This window comes from Sinocyclocheilus grahami, unplaced genomic scaffold, assembly GCF_001515645.1.
Source record: "Sinocyclocheilus grahami isolate Dianchi unplaced genomic scaffold, SAMN03320097.WGS_v1.1 scaffold1340.1, whole genome shotgun sequence".
Lineage (NCBI taxonomy): Eukaryota > Metazoa > Chordata > Actinopteri > Cypriniformes > Cyprinidae > Sinocyclocheilus > Sinocyclocheilus grahami.
Window position 1 is genome coordinate 154,315 of NW_015506519.1, and position 18,548 is coordinate 172,862.

Here is an 18,548-nt window from a genome sequence, read left to right on the forward strand (position 1 = left end):
CTTTTAATCCAAAGGCTCTGAAAATATATTCTCAGATTTTAAAACACAGAAAAGTTTGGGAGAGCCTTCCTCTCCCTACTGCAGCCAATGTGGTGTCTTCTGCTTCTCATCTTAGGAACCACACTCAGTCTTGTTTTTGATAATAAATAATAAAGCGGAGATGGCTCTCTCTGCAGCGAAAACACATCTCCAGAATGATCATCTTGTCTTCTTTTTATACATTTGGATTTGGAGGCGTGGGGTAAATATTCCATACAGTTTTTCCATACATATAATGGTTCCTTTGTGCATATCATTCTCCCTAGAGACAAAAGCCCCTCCTCTCTAGTCTTATGTTAAAGAAAGCCCCCCACTTATGGTTTTTACAGATGTTTGTCATCTGAGGTCTGTACATTTTGCCACGTAGGCATATTCCACACATAGGCATATAGGATTATAATGGAAGTATAACTAGATATTTAAATGGCTATATTTCTAATGATTACACTCGAACAATTAATCTTTTAACCAATAAAAATCTACCACACCAACTCACTTCCTGAACAACTCTCTAGCACCCTCAGGGTGGTATGGCTGTAAGCAGGTACTTCCACAAAGAGTGGGCAATTTAAAGATCAGCCACTCTGTAGGCCAGTGTATTAGAAAAGTAGTGAAGAAAACACCGAAGCTTACAGCACCTGGTATTCCCAGGCGGTCTCCCATCCAAATACTAACCAGGCCTGACCCTGCGTAGCTTCCAAGATCAGACGAGATTTTTTATTTTTTTATTATCAAAAGTTTACAAAATATTGTTTACGTAATGCAGTATTAGATCTCCTCATTACATTCACACACAACAACTAAGGTATAATTTACATCACAATACCATCTAAAACATAGATTCAATTCAATATATACCTCAACCAGATAATTCCAAACACATTTTAACTTAATCCACATTTACCATACTACTCACTTTCTTTTCTCCTTTAGAATTTTATACTTAACCCTTTTTTGTCATCTACACATATAAACCCATTTCCTTCAACAAAAGCCTTTTCAAAAACATCTTTGCTCAGATATTTCCACATTAAATAACCATCCTTCCTCACCACAGTTTTAAACATCTCAGATACATCCACTTTTTTCTTTTCAAAATATGCCAAATTCCTCCTCGCCCATATTGCATATCTTGCATGACTTAAAATAAAATTACACAAATTGACCTTCATATCTTTACAATTCATACATTCACCAAATAATAAAAACATTTTCCATTCATTTCCTGTAACATCTTTTCCCCAATCATCTTTGATTAATTTTTTCAATTTTTCATGAAACTCTTCAAGCTCTTTACATTCAACAAATATATGCATCAATGTCTCTGGTTCAGTCTCGCATACATCACACTCTCTATTCACATTTTTGTTAATTTGATGAATCACAACTTTCGTAAATATCCTGTTATGTCTAAGTTTAAAGTCTAGGTTCTCACAATCTAGACCATTATATCTCACACTTAAATTTTCCCAGATTGTCTTCACATTCAAATCTGAAAATAGTTTTGGCCACACAGCCTCTGGTGCAGGCAATTTAATTTCTTTTTTCACCATTATCTTATATATAGTTTTCACAGTTATCTCAGACAAATACTTCTTCTCCTCATTTTTTACAATATATATTTCAGGAATTCCCCAATTTCCAACTTTAACAGTCTCTTTCTCAATCATTCCCACCCACCTCTAGGGCAGGCTTGTTTTTATATTTTCACATACAGAATCAACCTTAGATTTCTCAATCTCATCATCCCATCCCACCACACAATCATATATAGCCCTATTTGGTAAGAAACCCCTCACATATTTATATGTCATATCTTTGACTTTTCTTACACCCGCTCTCATATACAATCTATTATCCAGCATTTTCCCTCCTAATCTTATTTTTGGATTCAAGAATATTGGTTGATTGTGCACTTGATTTATATTTTCACATTCATACTCCACATTCACTACAAACTCAGCCCATGCACTAAATACTTCTTGATAAAATAAAGGCATGTCTTCAATCATTGTCTTTTTTAAAGCCATGAATACTCCTTCCTCACCACATCCACCACTTTTATCCAAATACTCTCTCATATACCCCTTCCATCCATAATCCACTTTATCACATAAATACTTCTTTATTGTTTTCACTCTTATTGCTTTTCTTTTTACATCCAAGTCAATCAGCTTCAACCCACCCTCCTTGTAATCTGCTATTAATGTTTTTGTTGATATTTTCACTCCTTTCCCTCCCCACAAAAAAAATATTCACAGTCTCCCACATTGCATTCAACACCCAATCTGGTAAATCAATTGCTCCCATTGCATAATTACATTTAGCAAGCAATAACGAATTAACTACAACTACCCTTCCTCTTAATCTTAAATCCCTTAATCGCCAAAACTGTAAAACTTGTTTTATTTTATTTAAAATCCCAGTCCATGAGGCATCTCTCGCCTCTTTTAGTCCCCCTTCCCCATCCTTTCCCATACTGTCCACTACATCTCTTATTGTGCATACTGTATCTGTGATATCTCTACCCGGTATGCTATACGCTTGACTTGGCGATATTATGCTCCCTACTATCTCTTTTATTCTATTAGCTAATACTTTTGTCAAGATCTTATAATCTGTATTTAGAAGTCTCAACGGCCTGTAATTTTCCAATTTAAGCGGACTGCCTTTATTTTTATACAAGATAGTGATTACCCCTAAACTCATAGATTCTGGCACTTCCCTTCTCTCTTCCATACTTTTATATAGTTTCCATAAAATTGGTGCTAAAATCTCTATGAATGTCTTATAAAACTCATGTGTTAACCCATCTGATCCTGGACTCTTATTCGGTTTTGTTTGTTTTATTGCTTCTTTTATTTCTTCAATACTTATATCTCTATCACACATATTTTTATCAGCTTCTTTTAACTTAGCACTTAACGTGTTTAAAACCTCATCCACACACTCTTGTTTTACACCTTCTTTCTTAAACAATCTCTCATAAAACGCCTCTACTGCTTCTATTATTTCCACATAATCAGTTACCTTTACACCTTTTTCATCTTCTAGTTCCATAATATGATTTCTCTTCTGCTTTTTTTTCTCTAAATTCAGAAAGAACTTTGTACTTCTTTCTCCTTCCAGTGCATACTGCGCTCTACTTCTTACTTTTGCACCCTCACTTTTTTCTCTTTCATACTCATCTATTTCTTCTTTTATCTGACAAAAACACTCTTTTCCATACTCAGGATTTCTTTCTATTTTTACTGCTTCTTTTTCCAATGCCTTTTTCATTGCCTCTACTATGCTTTTTCTCATAAAATCCCTTTGTTTTGAATACCTAATGCTTCTTTTTAAAAAATTTTCTTTCATTCTTTCCCACCACTCACACACATTCTCATCAAACAAAGGGTTTTTCATTTCATAACTTATACATTTTCTGATACTTTCCTTGTAAGCCTCTTCCATTAATATAGATGAATTCAAACACCACACTCACCTTCCTCTTTCTCCCACATTTATACCTATCTTTACTGTCATGGCAGCATGATCACTTAATCCCACAAAACTGTATTTCACATTTTTAACATAACTTATTATTTCCCTTTTAATTAAACATAAATCGATCCTGCTTTGTTTTAAACTTCCCATCACCATTTGCCTTCTAGAAAACTCTCTCTTGTATGGGTTTTCTTCTCTCCAAACATCAACCATATCATCACTTTGCATCCACTCATTTAAAAATTTCCTGGACACATCCGATTTAAAGTTCGCACTGCTCGACGCATCTAATCTTGTGCACCACACATTGAAATCTCCAACCACTACACATTTACCTTTACATAATGGTTTCATTTCTTTAAAGACTTCTTTTCTTTCAGTTTCTACATTAGGTGCATATATATTTATCAACCTAAACAATTCATTACAAAACACAAATTCTATGACTAACAATCTTCCTTTATCATCTTTATATATTTGCTTTACACCGTGCACTCTTTCTCTTTTTATCAAAATCGCCACACCACATGCTTTTTGAGTTCCATGATTAACAAAAATATCCTCTTCCCATAATTTTTTTATGTTTTCCATAATATCCTCTGACCAATGTGTCTCTTATAAACAGATTATGTCTGCTTTCAGCATTCCAATCACCTTCTCAACCTTATTTATTTCTCTTAGTCCATTGCTGTTTAAGCATGCAATGTTCATTATGCCCCACATTGCATATATTGCAGTTAAATGGAATCTAAAACGCATTTGAATAAAACCAATCTCTTACTTTATTCCACTATACTGTTCCATCCCTTTCTTCTTTCTTTTCCTCTGTAGGCCAATGTTCTTCTCCTCACATGTGTCCATTTCCTCCCCCACATTTGTTCCTGGAGTCTCTAGCACCACGTTCTCTCCTCCTTCTCCATCGACCTTCTCCTTCATTCTCTTCACCTCCTGGAGTTTCGTACCTTGACTTTGCGCATTACCACCTTCTTGACTTTCACCACCACTTTTAGTTGTCTCCCTATCTTCTTCTTCAGTCCTCTGTTCCTTCGATGTTTTCACATATCCAGCCTTTGAACTTGCCTCTTTACTCAGTTTCAATTCCTCACCTTTCTTATCTTCTTTCCCCTCTCTCAGCCACAGCTCTGAGACCACCTCCTCTCGGCAGCTCTCCCTCACAGTAACTCTCTGTTCTGCTGTTTCTTCTTTTCTGCTCCATGTGTCTCTTCTCACCTCCTCCACAGCCACTGAATTTCCCACCTCCTCATCCTCCTCCTCCTCTTCCTCATCCACCTCATACAGATCCGATAACTTTTCCTCGCTGTCCTCTTCTCCCATCTCCACCGACGTTTCACACACACATAATCCAGTTCTCATCTCACACATGTTGCAGATCCCTTCATTGCATTCTCGTGCATAATGTCCTTGTTTGCTACACCTATAGCACTTGAAGCTCGGACAGTCTCTCACCACATGCCCAGGTTGAATGCACAAGCGACACACCTTCACCTGTCTGTCATGGATTACTCGAAAGTGCTCCACTCCCCCCTCTGTCTCAAACTTCGTAGAATATGGCAGCAATTTGACGGTGTCTGTGAATTTGACTTTTAAGAATCTTGCCCCGTCTGCGATATCAGTTCCTGGCCACATTCTCCTTTTGATTCTTGAAACCGCCGTCACTCCCCATTCCATCAGCTTTCTGAATATATCTTCATCCTGGATATACTGTACGTTGGCAGGCCCAGGAACGAAACCACCATCTCAGTGTGACTTATTTCTTTCGCCATGATTCTGCTCTTTTTTTATCTTTAGTCCATCCAATACTTTCTCATTTCCTTTCTCCTCTTCCATTGTCAGCTCGTATTCTCATGGAGTTTTATATCTACATCCGATCACCACTCCACACTCCTCTCTTACTTTCTTCAACACTTCCATCATGGTGATTCTGTCCTCTCCCTCTATCTCCACCAGTACTGTTGGCCGCTTCTCATAATTTCTCTCACTTTGTTCACATTCGTCCTCCTTTTCTCTCACATTCCTCTTGTCCAATCTTCTTTCCTTCTCCATGTTCTCCATCTGCATTTTCCACCCTCTCAGCAATAGAAGTATTTATCCCCAAACAGCAAGAGCTGCTTGGGGATTAAATAACTCTACAGCACACCAAGGATTCCCAGCTCTTCCAAACAATCAATCTCCACCTGTTCTCTCCACTGACTCACTCACTTCCTGAATTCCACAAGAGGGCGCTCAGGGTGGTATGGTTGTAAGTGGGGACTGCCACAAAGAGTGGGCTATTTAGGCCAGTGTATTAGATAAGTAGTGAAGAAAACGTTAAAGCTTACAGCACCTGGTATTCCCAGGCGGTCTCCTATCCAAGTACTATCAAGGCCCGACCCTGCTTAGCTTCCGAGATCAGACAAGGTGGTATGGCCGTAAGCGGGGAAGGCCACAAAGAGTGGGCTATTTAAAGATCAGCCACTCTATAAGCCAGTGTATTAGATAAGTAGTCAAGAAAACGCTAAAGCTTACAGAACCTGGTATTCCCAGGTGGTTTCCTATCCAAGTACTAACCAAGCCCGACCCTGCTTAGCTTCCGAGATCAGACGAGATCGGTCGTAGACTTTTTTTTTATTATCAAAAGTATCAAATCCATACAATTCACATTTAAAATAGAGTATCATAACCATGAAAGCATTACATAAATACAAGATCCATCAATCCCATCACCATACGATTTCCATACATACATTCTTCCTACGCCTTATTTATCATGGCATTTTTGTTTCTTCCCTTTTAGAAATTTAAACTTAAATTTAAAATTTAAAATTTGTCATCCACACATACAAGCCCACATCCCTTAGTGAAAACTTTTTCAAAAACATCTTTGCTCAGATATTTCCACATTAAAAAAACATTCTTTCTCATCACAGTTTTGAACATCACATTAATGTCCACTTTTTTCCCTTCAAAATATGCCAAATTCCTTCTTGCCCAAATTGCATATCTTACATGACTTAAAATGTAATTACACAAATTAACCTTCATGTCTTTACAATTGTTAGTCACCGAATAAAAACAATTTTCTCCATTCATCCTTTATCAATTTTTTCAGTTTTTCATGAAAGACATCCAGCTCTTTACATTCAAAAAAGACATGCATTAATGTTTCTGTATCAGTCTTACATACATCACATTCTCTATTCACATTCTTGTTAATTTGATGAATCACCACCTTCGTATATATTCTATTGTCTTAATTTAAAATCTAAGTTTTCACACTCCAGTCCGTTATACTTGACACTTAAGTTCTTCCATATTGACTTTACATTAAATCCAGGGAACAGTTTTGGCCACACAGCTTCTGATGCAGGCAATTTAATTTCCTTTTCCACAAATATTCTAGATATAGTTTTCGTCATTATATCAGTCAGACATTTCTTTTCACCATTTTTTTGCACAATAAACATTTCTGGCACTCCCCAATTCCCCGGTTTAACAGTCTCTCTCTCTCAATCATTTCTGCCCAAATCCTGGGCAAGCTTGTTTTAATATTTTCACATACAGAATTCACTTTTGATTTTTCAATTTCGCCATCCCAATCCACCACGTTGTCATAAATAGCTCTATTTGGCAAAAACCCTCTCACATATTCATATGCCATATCCTTTACTTGTCTTACTCCCGCTTTCATGTACAGTCTATTATAAAACATTTTACCTTTCATCCGTATCTTTGGATTCAGAAATATTGGCTGCTTGTGTATTTGATTTATATTTTCACACTCATACCTCACGTCCATTAGAAACTCAGCCCATGCACTAAATACTTCTTGATAAAATAAGGGTATATTTTCAAACATTGGCTTCTTTAAGGCCATGAATACCCTTTCTTCTCCGCATCCACTACTTTTATCCAAAAAGTTTCTCATAAAACCTTTCCATCCATATTCCACTTTATCATATAAGTACTTCTTCATTATTTTCACTCTTATTGCTTTTCTTTTGACCTCTAAATCGATCAACTTTAAACCTCATTCCATATAGTCTGATATGAATGTATTTTTTTTTATATTTGAACCCCTTTCCCTCCCCATAAAAAATTATTCAGAACCTCCTTCATCTCATTTAACACCAAAACTGGCAAGTCAACTGCACCCAAAACATAATTACATTTAGTAAGCAGCAAGGAATTAACAACTATTACTTTACCCCTTAATCTTAATTCTCTTAATTTCCAAAAACGTAATACTTGTTTTATTTTATTTAAAATCCCTGTCCATGTAGCATCTCTTGCTTCTTTTGCATTTACTCCTATATTCACTCCTAAAATCCTTGTGTATTCTTCTGACTCACTCACTTCCTGAATTCCACAAGAGGGCGCTCAGGGTGGTATGGTTGTAAGTGGGGACTGCCACAAAGAGTGGGCTATTTAGGCCAGTGTATTAGATAAGTAGTGAAGAAAACGTTAAAGCTTACAGCACCTGGTATTCCCAGGCGGTCTCCTATCCAAGTACTATCCAGGCCCGACCCTGCTTAGCTTCCGAGATCAGACAAGGTGGTATGGCCGTAAGCGGGGAAGGCCACAAAGAGTGGGCTATTTAAAGATCAGCCACTCTATAAGCCAGTGTATTAGATAAGTAGTCAAGAAAACGCTAAAGCTTACAGAACCTGGTATTCCCAGGTGGTTTCCTATCCAAGTACTAACCAAGCCCGACCCTGCTTAGCTTCCGAGATCAGACGAGATCGGTCGTAGACTTTTTTTTTATTATCAAAAGTATCAAATCCATACAATTCACATTTAAAATAGAGTATCATAACCATGAAAGCATTACATAAATACAAGATCCATCAATCCCATCACCATACGATTTCCATACATACATTCTTCCTACGCCTTATTTATCATGGCATTTTTGTTTCTTCCCTTTTAGAAATTTAAACTTAAATTTAAAATTTAAAATTTGTCATCCACACATACAAGCCCACATCCCTTAGTGAAAACTTTTTCAAAAACATCTTTGCTCAGATATTTCCACATTAAAAAAACATTCTTTCTCATCACAGTTTTGAACATCACATTAATGTCCACTTTTTTCCCTTCAAAATATGCCAAATTCCTTCTTGCCCAAATTGCATATCTTACATGACTTAAAATGTAATTACACAAATTAACCTTCATGTCTTTACAATTGTTAGTCACCGAATAAAAACAATTTTCTCCATTCATCCTTTATCAATTTTTTCAGTTTTTCATGAAAGACATCCAGCTCTTTACATTCAAAAAAGACATGCATTAATGTTTCTGTATCAGTCTTACATACATCACATTCTCTATTCACATTCTTGTTAATTTGATGAATCACCACCTTCGTATATATTCTATTGTCTTAATTTAAAATCTAAGTTTTCACACTCCAGTCCGTTATACTTGACACTTAAGTTCTTCCATATTGACTTTACATTAAATCCAGGGAACAGTTTTGGCCACACAGCTTCTGATGCAGGCAATTTAATTTCCTTTTCCACAAATATTCTAGATATAGTTTTCGTCATTATATCAGTCAGACATTTCTTTTCACCATTTTTTTGCACAATAAACATTTCTGGCACTCCCCAATTCCCCGGTTTAACAGTCTCTCTCTCTCAATCATTTCTGCCCAAATCCTGGGCAAGCTTGTTTTAATATTTTCACATACAGAATTCGCTTTTGATTTTTCAATTTCGCCATCCCAATCCACCACGTTGTCATAAATAGCTCTATTTGGCAAAAACCCTCTCACATATTCATATGCCATATCCTTTACTTGTCTTACTCCCGCTTTCATGTACAGTCTATTATAAAACATTTTACCTTTCATCCGTATCTTTGGATTCAGAAATATTGGCTGCTTGTGTATTTGATTTATATTTTCACACTCATACCTCACGTCCATTAGAAACTCAGCCCATGCACTAAATACTTCTTGATAAAATAAGGGTATATTTTCAAACATTGGCTTCTTTAAGGCCATGAATACCCTTTCTTCTCCGCATCCACTACTTTTATCCAAAAAGTTTCTCATAAAACCTTTCCATCCATATTCCACTTTATCATATAAGTACTTCTTCATTATTTTCACTCTTATTGCTTTTCTTTTGACCTCTAAATCGATCAACTTTAAACCTCATTCCATATAGTCTGATATGAATGTATTTTTTTTTATATTTGAACCCCTTTCCCTCCCCATAAAAAATTATTCAGAACCTCCTTCATCTCATTTAACACCAAAACTGGCAAGTCAACTGCACCCAAAACATAATTACATTTAGTAAGCAGCAAGGAATTAACAACTATTACTTTACCCCTTAATCTTAATTCTCTTAATTTCCAAAAACGTAATACTTGTTTTATTTTATTTAAAATCCCTGTCCATGTAGCATCTCTTGCTTCTTTTGCATTTACTCCTATATTCACTCCTAAAATCCTTGTGTATTCTTTTGTGACTTTAAAAGTAGTATCCCACCCGCTCATATCTACCCCTCCTATACTCATTATTTCCGATTTTTCTATATTAATTTTTGCTCCTGATGCTTTTCCGTATGTTTCAAAATGTTTCATTATTCTTTTTATACTTTCCATATCTCTTACTGTAAATGTTGTGTCATCTGCGTACTGGTGAATTAAACTCAATCCCCCATGTGGTACTGGAATTCCTCTTATTTCCCCATCTCTCTTTACCAGTGTTGCCAGCGGCTCAACTGACATTGAATACAGCATCGCAGACAGCGGACATCCCTGCCTCACTGATCTTTCTAGTGGAAAGGGATTCGTTAAAACACCATTTACTTTTACACAACTTTTTGCATTATTATATAGCAGATGTATCCACCTCAGAATCCTCTCCCCAAATCCAAATTTCCTCATTGTTTGTTCCATAAAACCGTGCTCTACCCTATCAAAGGCTTTATTTAGATCCATGCATAAAACCAAACCCCCTTCCCCATCTTTATCCATACTACCACTACATCCCTTATTGTACATATTGTATCTGTAATGTCCCTTCCTGGTATACTGTATGCTTGATTTGGCGATATTATACTCCCCACTACTCCTTTTATTCTATTAGCTAAAACTTTTGTCAGAATTTTATAATCAGTGTTTAAAAGACTTAAAGGTCTGTAATTGTTCAAACTAAGTGGACTACCTTTATTCTTGTACAGAATAGCAATTACCCCCAAACCCATTGATTCTGGTACCTCACTTCTCTCTTCCATACTCCTAAATAACCTAATCAATATCGGTGCTAAAATCTCTATGAATGTCTTATAAAACTCATGCGTTAAACCATCTGATCCTGGACTTTTATTCGGCTTTGTTTGTTTTATTGCTTCTTTTATTTCTTCGATACTTATGTCTCCTTCACACTTATTTCTTTCTACAATCAGATAAACTAGCACTTACAGTATTTAAAACTTCATCCACACATTCTTGTTTTACATTTTCTTTCTTGAAGAGTTTCTTATAAAATGATTCTACTACTTCTATTATTTCTACATAATCTGTTACCTTTTCCCCTTCTTCATTTTCCAACTCTGTAATATAATTTTTTCTCTGTTTTTTTTCTCTAAATTCAGAAAATACTTTGTGCACCTTTCCCCCTCCACCGCATACTGTGCTCTGCTCCGGTAACACTTTCACCGGTAACACTTTACAATAAGGTTCATTAGTTAACATTAGTTAACCACTTTAGTTAACATGAACTAAGCATGAACAATACTTCTACAGCATTTATTAATCTTAGTTAATGTTAATTTCAACATTTACTACTGCATTATTAAAATCAAAAGTTGTGCTTGTTAACATTAGTTAATGCACTGTGAATTAACATGAACTAACTATGAACAACTGTATTTTCGTTAACCTTAACAAAGATTAATACATACTGTAATAAATGTATTGTTCATTGTTTGTTCATGTTAGTTAATACATTAACTAACATTAACTAATGGAACCTTATTGTAAAGTGTTACCTCTGCTCCTCACTATTGCACTTTTCCTTTTCATACATCTCCATTTCTGCTTTTATCCAAAAGAAATGTTCTTTTGTATACTTAGAGTTATTTTCTATTTTCTCTGCTTCTTTCGCCATCATACTTCCCATGACCTCCATTTCCCTCTTTCTCATAAAATTCCTCTGTTTTGAATATCTTATACTTTTTTTTTTAATTTTCCCTTTCATTATTTCCCACCACTCACACACATTCTCTTCGAATAATGAATTTTCAATTTCACCCCTTATACATCTGTTAATACTTTTCCTGTAAGCTTCTTCCTTTAATAAAGATGAGTTCAGACTCAACATTCCTCCACCTCTTGCTTCCATATTTACACCCATCTTTACTGTCATGGCAGCATGATCACTTACTCCAATAAACTTATATCTCACATTTTTCACATAATGTAATATTTCCTTTTTAACTAAACATAAATCTATTTGACTTTGTTTTAAATTTCCCAGCACCATTTGCTTTCTTGAAAATTCCTTTTTAAATGGGTTCTCCTCTCTCCAGGCATCTACCATGTCCTCACTTTGCATTAATTCATTTAAAATCTTTCTGGACACATCTGATTTGAAATTTGCACTTCTAGACACATCAAGTCTTGTGCACCACACATTAAAATCTCCAACCACTATACAGTTGCCTGTACATAATGGCTTAATTTGCTTAACTCATTTTCTTTCAATTTCTACATTAGGTGCATATAAATTAACCAATCTAAATAGGTCATTGTAGAACATAAAATCTATTCCTAACAGTCTTCCTTTACCATCATTATATATTTGCTTTACATTATATATTCCTCCTCTTTTTATCAGAATCGCCACACCACAAGCCCTCTGATTTCCATGATTTACATAAATATCATCTTCCCAGATTTTTTTTATATTAACCATTATGTCCTCAGACCAATGTGTCTCTTGTAAACAAATTACATCTGTTTTAAGCTTTCCAATCACCTGCTCAAACTTATTAATGTCTCTGAGACCATTACAGTTCAAGCAGGCAATGCTCATTATGTCTCACATTGCATATAATAAAAATACAAGGAGACAACACATAAAAAAATATCAAGTTCTTACTTTTTTTGCATAGCATTATTCGACTCCTTTCATTTTCCTTTTCAGCAACTTGATACTTCCTTCACTTGTGTCCAATTCCTCTTCCAAATTTATCAGTGGAGTCTCTAAAACCTCCGTCACCCTTTCTCTTCCGCTTTCCTTCCTCTTTAAACTCCTCTTCTTGGAGCTTTGTTCCTTGATTTTTTTACAATCATCCCCTTCACTTTTACCACCACTTTTGGTTGACCCTCCATCTTTCTCTTCGGTCATCTTTTCCCATTGCCATGCTTTAAACTTTCCATCTCCTCTCGGGTTGGAGTTAACATCAGCTCTGTTGCTCTCTTTCTCAGCCGTCCGTTGTCCTGCTGTTAAATCTCCATGCGTCCTCTTTCTCCTCTTCCTCCGCTGTTAAAATCCCCTCCGACTCTTCATAAAGATCAACGAAGCTTCCCCCGCTATCTTCCTCCTTCCTCTCTTCTGAAATTTTGCATACGCAAAATGCAGTCCTCATCCTGCACACGCTGCAGTTTCCCTCATTGCATTCCCGCACATAGTGTCCCTGCTTGCCACACTTAAAGCATTTAAAGTTTGGACAGTCTCTCACTATGTGTCCAGGTTGAATGCACAGACGGCAAACTTTTACCTGTCTGTCATGAATGACTCGAAAGTGCTCAGTTCCTCCCAAAGTCTGAAACTTTGTTGAATATGGCAGCGATTTAACAGTATCCGTGAACTTGACTTTCAGGAATCTTGATCCATCTGCTATGTCAGTCCCTGGCCACATTCTTTTTTAATTGTTGAAACAGCTGCGACTCCCCAATCAGTTAGTTTTCCCATTATCTCCTCATCTTGAATATACGTCGGCAGGTTTAGGAATGAAACCACCATCTCATTATTGCTTATTTCCTTTGCCATCAACCGACTATTCTTTATCTTTAGCCCATCCAGTACTTTGTCTTTTCCTTTCTCTTTATTCATTGTCAGTTCATATTCTCTTGGATTTTTATACCTGCAACCGATTACCACTCAACATTCTTCTCTTACTTTTTTCAGCAACTCAATCATCGTGATTCTGTCTTCCCCCACTATCTCCACAAACACTGTTAATCTCTTCTCATAGTTTCGTCTTCTTGATACATCTTCATCTTCATTCTCTGTCATATTCTGTTTGCCTTGTCCTTTGTCCATCTCCATGTTATCTGTACGTATCATTTAGCAACTCAAAAAAAAGAAAAGTTAAAGCTACACAACTGATAAACTGTTTTTTTTTAGATAATGAAAGCAAACAAACCCAAAAAACTAAATGTTTTTTCAAACAATCACTCTCCACCTGCTCTCTGCACCAGTACTCTCACTTCCTGATTAGCTCAATTGCGCCCTCAGGCAGGGACTGCCACAAAGAGTGGGCTATTTAAAGATCAGCCACTCTATAAATTCAAAACATTTTTATCCTTTTATTGGGTTTCTTTTGATTGCTGACTGTCTTCACTGATTGCTTAGAGTGTGGACCATGTAATTCCAGTGTACAGAGTTTTTCATGTTCTCAGAATTTTGTGTAATTCTAGGGGGGTGAGTGTAACAGGTATGGAAAGTAATATATTCATTTCATATGTAGAATTACACAAAAATGTTCACGATGTATACCTGATATGCCTGTCTGTGTGTGTGCACTTCCCCATTAAATTTCTGACAGCAGCGTTAATCTTAATTTCCTGTCTTTGCACCTCCTCTTCCCTTTCTGCACTGTTTCTGCATGGGAGAGGTGGGATTTTAACGAGCTCTGATTAATCTAATTTCATCTTTGCTTAAAATCACTTTTATACTTTTATACTCTGTTTAAATCATATTTGTTACATTATTTTACGTGTATATTTGATTATTTCTGTATTTTCACTAAGTTTGATCAGTTTTGATCGATGCACTTGAAGCACGTGCTAATTGCGTTGCACTTTACATTCATTTAACAGAAAGGACAATGTAGGGTATCAGACCGAATCAGACAATTTAAGATTTGATCAAGAACATAGTTGAAACACGAGGAGCCGAATTCCACAGAGGCCCAAGACACAGGATGTTCGTAAATCAGATCCTGGCGCCACAAGCCTGAAGCAAGCCCACCAACTAACAGCTTTGAGTAGCTCACAGCATTTAAACAAAAGAACACTTATTGACAATTCCAAGGAGATTGTCATTTTTGGGGCAAGTAATCAAGATTAAATGGTCAGAGATGCACAGCATGACCATCACATATAAACCAGTGACAATCACGAGCTCTTTGGATTGACTTCCCCCACCTTCTCATAAAACCTTTCCATCCATATTCCACTTTATCATATAAGTACTTCTTCATTATTTTCACTCTTATTGCTTTTCTTTTGACCTCTAAATCGATCAACTTTAAACCTCATTCCATATAGTCTGATATGAATGTATTTTTTTTATATTTGAACCCCTTTCCCTCCCCATAAAAAATTATTCAGAACCTCCTTCATCTCATTTAACACCAAAACTGGCAAGTCAACTGCACCCAAAACATAATTACATTTAGTAAGCAGCAAGGAATTAACAACTATTACTTTACCCCTTAATCTTAATTCTCTTAATTTCCAAAAACGTAATACTTGTTTTATTTTATTTAAAATCCCTGTCCATGTAGCATCTCTTGCTTCTTTTGCATTTACTCCTATATTCACTCCTAAAATCCTTGTGTATTCTTTTGTGACTTTAAAAGTAGTATCCCACCCGCTCATATCTACCCCTCCTATACTCATTATTTCCGATTTTTCTATATTAATTTTTGCTCCTGATGCTTTTCCGTATGTTTCAAAATGTTTCATTATTCTTTTTATACTTTCCATATCTCTTACTGTAAATGTTGTGTCATCTGCGTACTGGTGAATTAAACTCAATCCCCCATGTGGTACTGGAATTCCTCTTATTTCCCCATCTCTCTTTACCAGTGTTGCCAGCGGCTCAACTGACATTGAATACAGCATCGCAGACAGCGGACATCCCTGCCTCACTGATCTTTCTAGTGGAAAGGGATTCGTTAAAACACCATTTACTTTTACACAACTTTTTGCATTATTATATAGCAGATGTATCCACCTCAGAATCCTCTCCCCAAATCCAAATTTCCTCATTGTTTGTTCCATAAAACCGTGCTCTACCCTATCAAAGGCTTTATTTAGATCCATGCATAAAACCAAACCCCCTTCCCCATCTTTATCCATACTACCACTACATCCCTTATTGTACATATTGTATCTGTAATGTCCCTTCCTGGTATACTGTATGCTTGATTTGGCGATATTATACTCCCCACTACTCCTTTTATTCTATTAGCTAAAACTTTTGTCAGAATTTTATAATCAGTGTTTAAAAGACTTAAAGGTCTGTAATTGTTCAAACTAAGTGGACTACCTTTATTCTTGTACAGAATAGCAATTACCCCCAAACCCATTGATTCTGGTACCTCACTTCTCTCTTCCATACTCCTAAATAACCTAATCAATATCGGTGCTAAAATCTCTATGAATGTCTTATAAAACTCATGCGTTAAACCATCTGATCCTGGACTTTTATTCGGCTTTGTTTGTTTTATTGCTTCTTTTATTTCTTCGATACTTATGTCTCCTTCACACTTATTTCTTTCTACAATCAGATAAACTAGCACTTACAGTATTTAAAACTTCATCCACACATTCTTGTTTTACATTTTCTTTCTTGAAGAGTTTCTTATAAAATGATTCTACTACTTCTATTATTTCTACATAATCTGTTACCTTTTCCCCTTCTTCATTTTCCAACTCTGTAATATAATTTTTTCTCTGTTTTTTTTCTCTAAATTCAGAAAATACTTTGTGCACCTTTCCCCCTCCACCGCATACTGTGCTCTGCTCCGGTAACACTTTCACCGGTAACACTTTACAATAAGGTTCATTAGTTAACATTAGTTAACCACTTTAGTTAACATGAACTAAGCATGAACAATACTTCTACAGCATTTATTAATCTTAGTTAATGTTAATTTCAACATTTACTACTGCATTATTAAAATCAAAAGTTGTGCTTGTTAACATTAGTTAATGCACTGTGAATTAACATGAACTAACTATGAACAACTGTATTTTCATTAACCTTAACAAAGATTAATACATACTGTAATAAATGTATTGTTCATTGTTTGTTCATGTTAGTTAATACATTAACTAACATTAACTAATGGAACCTTATTGTAAAGTGTTACCTCTGCTCCTCACTATTGCACTTTTCCTTTTCATACATCTCCATTTCTGCTTTTATCCAAAAGAAATGTTCTTTTGTATACTTAGAGTTATTTTCTATTTTCTCTGCTTCTTTCTCCATCATACTTCCCATGACCTCCATTTCCCTCTTTCTCATAAAATTCCTCTGTTTTGAATATCTTATACTTTTTTTTTAAATTTTCCCTTTCATTATTTCCCACCACTCACACACATTCTCTTCGAATAATGAATTTTCAATTTCACCCCTTATACATCTGTTAATACTTTTCCTGTAAGCTTCTTCCTTTAATAAAGATGAGTTCAGACTCAACATTCCTCCACCTCTTGCTTCCATATTTACACCCATCTTTACTGTCATGGCAGCATGATCACTTACTCCAATAAACTTATATCTCACATTTTTCACATAATGTAATATTTCCTTTTTAACTAAACATAAATCTATTTGACTTTGTTTTAAATTTCCCAGCACCATTTGCTTTCTTGAAAATTCCTTTTTAAATGGGTTCTCCTCTCTCCAGGCATCTACCATGTCCTCACTTTGCATTAATTCATTTAAAATCTTTCTGGACACATCTGATTTGAAATTTGCACTTCTAGACACATCAAGTCTTGTGCACCACACATTAAAATCTCCAACCACTATACAGTTGCCTGTACATAATGGCTTAATTTGCTTAACTCATTTTCTTTCAATTTCTACATTAGGTGCATATAAATTAACCAATCTAAATAGGTCATTGTAGAACATAAAATCTATTCCTAACAGTCTTCCTTTACCATCATTATATATTTGCTTTACATTATATATTCCTCCTCTTTTTATCAGAATCGCCACACCACAAGCCCTCTGATTTACATAATTTACATAAATATCATCTTCCCAGATTTTTTTTATATTAACCATTATGTCCTCAGACCAATGTGTCTCTTGTAAACAAATTACATCTGTTTTAAGCTTTCCAATCACCTGCTCAAACTTATTAATGTCTCTGAGACCATTACAGTTCAAGCAGGCAATGCTCATTATGTCTCACATTGCATATAATAAAAATACAAGGAGACAACACATAAAAAAATATCAAGTTCTTACTTTTTTTGCATAGCATTATTCGACTCCTTTCATTTTCCTTTTCAGCAACTTGATACTTCCTTCACTTGTGTCCAATTCCTCTTCCAAATTTATCAGTGGAGTCTCTAAAACCTCCGTCACCCTTTCTCTTCCGCTTTCCTTCCTCTTTAAACTCCTCTTCTTGGAGCTTTGTTCCTTGATTTTTTTACAATCATCCCCTTCACTTTTACCACCACTTTTGGTTGACCCTCCATCTTTCTCTTCGGTCATCTTTTCCCATTGCCATGCTTTAAACTTTCCATCTCCTCTCGGGTTGGAGTTAACATCAGCTCTGTTGCTCTCTTTCTCAGCCGTCCGTTGTCCTGCTGTTAAATCTCCATGCGTCCTCTTTCTCCTCTTCCTCCGCTGTTAAAATCCCCTCCGACTCTTCATAAAGATCAACGAAGCTTCCCCCGCTATCTTCCTCCTTCCTCTCTTCTGAAATTTTGCATACGCAAAATGCAGTCCTCATCCTGCACACGCTGCAGTTTCCCTCATTGCATTCCCGCACATAGTGTCCCTGCTTGCCACACTTAAAGCATTTAAA

General features: G+C 35.9%; 2 long non-coding RNA genes across 2 annotated transcripts; both read right to left on the bottom strand.

Annotated features, from left to right (window-relative positions):
* Positions 1–9,509: 9,509 nt before the first annotated feature.
* LOC107569374 (uncharacterized) lies at positions 9,510–17,068 on the bottom strand. Its single transcript, XR_001606891.1, has 3 exons — positions 16,872–17,068; positions 14,930–16,516; positions 9,510–9,588 (listed from the first exon to the last, which is right to left on the bottom strand). It is a non-coding gene; the product is annotated as an uncharacterized lncRNA (long non-coding RNA).
* Positions 11,124–11,639, bottom strand: LOC107569375 (uncharacterized). The gene is made up of 2 exons (XR_001606892.1): positions 11,532–11,639; positions 11,124–11,176 (listed from the first exon to the last, which is right to left on the bottom strand). It is a non-coding gene; the product is annotated as an uncharacterized lncRNA (long non-coding RNA).
* Positions 17,069–18,548: the final 1,480 nt, after the last annotated feature.